Source organism: Babylonia areolata, chromosome 13 (assembly GCF_041734735.1).
Source record: "Babylonia areolata isolate BAREFJ2019XMU chromosome 13, ASM4173473v1, whole genome shotgun sequence".
In the NCBI taxonomy this organism is placed as follows: Eukaryota; Metazoa; Mollusca; class Gastropoda; order Neogastropoda; family Buccinidae; genus Babylonia; species Babylonia areolata.
In genome coordinates this window covers 6,878,292-6,883,463 of record NC_134888.1, presented here as the reverse complement: position 1 = coordinate 6,883,463, position 5,172 = coordinate 6,878,292, and the positions used below count along the sequence as shown (strand labels likewise).

Below are 5,172 nucleotides of genomic sequence, written 5' to 3'. Positions count from 1 at the left end.
AATTATAATATAGAAAAAGGTAGTAGTAATAATAATAGTAATACTAATAAAATGATAATAATAAAAAATAAATAAATAAGACAACAATGGTGATAAATAAGCGAATAAATGTAAAACATGAAGACACACATTCACACATACACCCACCCACACATGCATAACAGAAATGCACCAAACATGCAGTTTCACAGATACAATACAATACAATACAATACTTGGGGCTAGTTTTGTTATCGGTCTGCTGATAAATCGTCTTCTATGTATGTGAACTGTACTATGTGAGCAATATCTGGGGGAAATACCGTAGGTTTTTTGTGTGTGGTTTTTTTTTTTTGGGGGGGGGGTTATTTTTTTGTGTTTGTTTGTTGTTGTTGTTGTTGTTTTTTGGGGGGGTGTTTTGTTTTTTCTTTCATTCTAAAGAAACAGAATAAAAACAAAATGAACCACGAGTATACTTGTTCTGCGTCGGACTGAGTTTTGTTTGTTTGTTTGTATATATGTTTCTGTATGTCTGTATCAGTGTGTGTGTGTGTGTGTGTGTGTGTGTGTGTGTGTGTGTGTGTGTGTGTGTGTGTGTGTGTGTGTGTGTGTGTGTGTGTGTGTGTGTGTGTGTATTCGTTCTTGTGCTTAACGTCTGTCCACATTTGTGATTTTAGACGAAAATCGGTAATATCCCCCGCACCGCGACCATGCCTTAAAGCATCACTACTTTCCCTGTTCGTCTACGCGCGCGCGCGCGTGTGTGTGTGTGTGCGTGTGAGCGTGCGTGCGTGTGTGTGTGTGTGTGTGACCCAGTGTTCACCAGTGATCACGGTTCGAGTCCCCGTTTCGGCATGGTGTTGTGTCCCGGCTTTGGAAGGGCACTTTACTCCGAATTTCCTCACTCCACCCAGGTGTAAACGGGTACCTGACTTCGGTCGGGGAAGGTTCTAGCAGCCGGAGGGAGAGGACTGGGCCTCGCCTTCCTGTGCTGAGCCCTGGACACAGTGGGTAGGAATTTAATGCTATAATTATGGCAGTGGAGGCTACCTGACCTTTCGTGTGTTTTTTGTTGGTGGTGTTTTTTTTTTGTGTGTGTGTGTGTTTTTTTGTGTGTTTTTTGTGGGTTTTTTTGTTTTGTTTTTTGTTTTTGGGTTGTTGTTTTTTTGTTTTTTTGTTTTTTGGTGTGTTTTTTTTTGGGGGGGGGCGGGGGGGGGGGGTAATGTGTGTGTGGGGGGGGGGGAGGTGGGGGAGGGGGTTTCAGTATTTTTCATTTCCTTTCAACGTCACATTAAAAACCGACACCTAAGTGAACTACGGAAACCAGGAAAACATGTAACATCAAGTGCAAAATCAGAGTCAGTAAAAAACCATCAGTAGAATCACATCAGTCATCATCAAATGAAATCATGATGATAACAACAACTGCAACAAAAACAACAATAATAATCATAATCGTCATCATCGTAATGGTGATGATGATGAAGATGATGATGAATGAATAAAGAAATGCGTAAATGGAGAAAAGAAAGAAAGACAGAAAGAGAATTTTTAAATAAGGCGTGTGCCATCAAACTCTAAAACCGGCGACTTGGCAGGCTTCGAAATCCTACAGAAAGACACATTTTTACAACTGATAACTCAAAACAATCGGCTGCTCAATTCTGATCCCATGAATTAGCCTACAACTAACTCCTACGGATAAAGTAAAGTTTGTTTGTTTTGTTTTTTTTGTTTTTTTTTTGGAGGGGGGCTGGGGGGGGGCGGGGGGGGGGGGGGGGGCATGGGGTAGGGGGTTTTTTTTTGTTTGGTTGTGTTTTTGTTTTGTTTTGTTTTTTTCTTCTTTTGTTTTTTTCTTTTCTTTATAGTTTCTTTGTTTGTTTCAGCGTCTTATAGACAAACGGTAGATGCTTTTTAAAACGAAATGACATCTGCTTGAAACTGAAACTGACACAGAAAATCACCATGTTTGCATTTTTCAAATGGGCACATTTAATTTGTTGGGTTTTTTTGTTGTTGCTACTGCTCGTGTACAGAGAGAGAGAGAGTGAGAGAGAGAGAGAGTTATATTTATTATTATAATCAATGTGCAATATATTAGGCTATGCTCATGATTATATTCAAAATAATGTTTATTAATTCTTTGTTTTTACATATAAAATATTCTGCAATGTGTGGAATGAATGTATGAAACGGTGTATGTGATATTTTTACATTTGTGTCTTCGTTATATTCCTAATCGCTGGTTGTTTTGCTTTGTTGTTTTTTTTTGTTTGTTTGTTTGTTTTTTACAGTTCTGGTCTCCGTGTTGTTTACTTGTCTGTGTTGTGATAATGCACCTGACCAAATTTCTCTAATTGGAGATAAAAAGTTATTCTTATCTTATCTCATGCTTAAAAATAATAATGAGTGCATAAAATATACCACTGGCAAACTGTCATGAGCATGTGTTCGCTTGACAGAGGAATTCAGATCCAAATCATGATCAGAAGACAATCTACTATTTTTCTCTTTTTTTGTGTGCCAACAAATACCCAGAAATAGCCACACACCTATCATTTCCGAATCATTTGTTTCTTCTGAGAATTAATGTGTCCAACTCATGCATAATAACGACATGACGACAGCCAATCGCTGCAGGGCAGAGAATGACGTCACGAGGGGCCACATGATCGCGCAGTGGAAGCAGACGATCTCTGGCAAGCAGACGACTTCACCTCAGCCTGTGCACGATAGTTCTCTCAGGAATTTCCCTGTAAACAGCTTGAGAACTGAAAGACCTGGCCCTGTGATTTACCTGTTGGGAGTGAACGGTGTGGTTTCGTGAAAGGTGAATTCTGAACGGCCAGTTTGTGTCGAAGGTAAGCCAGCTTTGCTTTGTTGTTCAGTTCTCTTGGCCTGTCAGTGACTGTTGTTGGTGAGCTGCATTGTGCTTTGTGTGCAGACTTTTTGTTTTGTTCCTTTCATTATGAACTGTTTATCGTGAAAAATATGTTGGTGCTGCTATGTTTGTGGCATAAACCATGCAGTCCCAGTGAACACCCTGCCGCCAAGATTAACGTGGTGTTTTGCCCCAAAGAGAAAAGAGCTGAGTCAAGAACGGAACGCAACTGAAAATCGACATGTTTTCTAATAATAACTCCACTGACAGAATGCACTCAAAAAAGAGCTCATAACTCTATAAACCATTTCTCATGCATGTTCTGTGCAGTTTAAGGAAACTTGATGATTAAGAATGTGAGGTTTTGCTGTGAAAGAACTGGACCCATGTCATTTCATGTTGTGTAGCAGCAAAGAAGGCAGAGCAAGCTACACACTATAAATTGAGTCACTGAGCTGAACCGGTCGGCTACTGAATATTAATGACTACGCCCAGACAGTCAGAGTAACAAAGAATTATCCCTTTCACAAGAAAATAAGCAAAGAAATATATTTTTCTGTTGCTGATAGGTCCGAAAGGAAGACCTCAGAAAAGGTGTCATTGTTGAGGTGTAAGACATGGGATGTTGACGTAGACAAATTCTTACCCTGGTCTGTTACGGGTTGTGAGTCTGGCATGTTAATGATATGTTCATCTCATTATTGGGTTTACATTGTTCGCACGAGCGGCTGCTCCGTACAACGCACGCGCAGGGCAATGGCGCTTCTGTGTGTTGTTTCAGAGCGTGGTTCTCGCTGTGAGCACAAGTGAAGTACAGAGTATTCTGTTTATTTATCGGCAGTTTTTTGTTTATGAGGTCTAACTGGATGTGTGCTGTAATTCAGATACTTTTTGCTGTCAAAACGAGATCAGCCGTGTGGTAGAAAACGCTCCATACATATCATCCCCGTGTTGTTGCCTTGGGTGTGGGCTCTGACGCCAGGCTTTGTGTGGGTGGTGTGGGCGGGTCAGTGTCACACACATATATATGCACGCACGCACACACACACACACACACACACACACACGTGATTTTTACCCCTCCCAACAGTTTTCCTACTCTCCATGTTTACCACTCACAGTAAAAAGAACACTACGATAAACAACGAACAAAGAGATTGAAATTGAGATGGTTTATTCATTATAGCCACAGCCCCATAAAAGGATGATATACAGTAAGATGCTGAAGTACATTAATTTTTTTTATTATTATGTAACATATACACTTCTCCATTTGAGTGCTTAATACAGATAAGAGCGAACTGCTTGACAGTCTTTTCATTCGTTGATGACATTAACATGTTAAGTCTAAACAGGCAAGTGTATCGATAGTATTTAACTAGAATCAGCTGTTCTCTAAGATGTTTTAATACTGGCCAACACCATCAACGAAGACAGAGAGAGAGAGATTTCCTGCATAATTATGTAAACAGTTCAACATTTGAGATTATTAGTTAACATTAGACCCCATGCTATGATGTGGAAGATTTCAAACACGAGGTGAACATAATCATAACTTGACTTTACACTCACCTCAGTGAATGTAACATGCGTTTGATAAACGTGAAATGAATTGTATTGTATTGTTGTAGTACTCTTTTGAGATTTCTCTGTGTGAATTCCAGGCTGCTCTCCCAAGGAAGAGCGCGTCGCTATAATTAGAGCCTGACCCCATCAGTTTTACTTCTGCCTGGAAGTGTATTTGTTTTCCTATCAAAGTGGATTTTCTTCGGAATTTTGTCAGGGACAGCCCTTTTGTTCACCACATTGCGGGATTTGATAAGTTTACTCACAGTAAACACATTTTCTTTATTGGTGGGAAACCAGTTAGAAAAACAAGAACACTATTCTTTTGATGTACATCTTCAGGAACGCTGGAATTCAGAAAATGTGGGAAATTCCTCTGCAAAATTTAGTTTATCACCAACATCACACTGTTTGAAAACGCGGAAACTGCGTGAAATTCTATCAGTCTGCAATATTTCAGTGAGCTTATCATGTTTAGTTACCCCTTGAAATGAATAACGAAACTATGTTCGCATAAGGCAGGTGACCAGTATAAAAGTTGTCGCTTATTTTTCTTTCTTTCTGTTTTGATGCAGAAACGAAAGCGTACCGGCAAAACTCCAAAATCCAGGGACCAAATCGTTTCATTCACTTTTATAAATTGTTTGTAAACCGTGCATGAAGATAAGAACGACTCACCTAACGAGTCATTTTGCGTGGTATGGCTATTACGCCGGTAACTCAGCATTAGCACTAACATCTACACA

The 5,172-nt window shown here is 39.8% G+C and overlaps 1 protein-coding gene across 5 annotated transcripts in view; it reads left to right on the top strand.

Annotated features, from left to right (window-relative positions):
* Positions 1-2,642: 2,642 nt before the first annotated feature.
* LOC143289013 (uncharacterized) overlaps positions 2,643-5,172 on the top strand; it is a 29,813-nt gene continuing 27,283 nt past the window's right edge. For all 5 annotated transcript variants that reach the window (XM_076597778.1, XM_076597779.1, XM_076597775.1 and 2 more), the window contains exon 1: positions 2,643-2,840. The gene's annotated coding sequence lies outside the window, so the exon portion shown is untranslated. The remainder of the gene's footprint in view (positions 2,841-5,172) is intronic.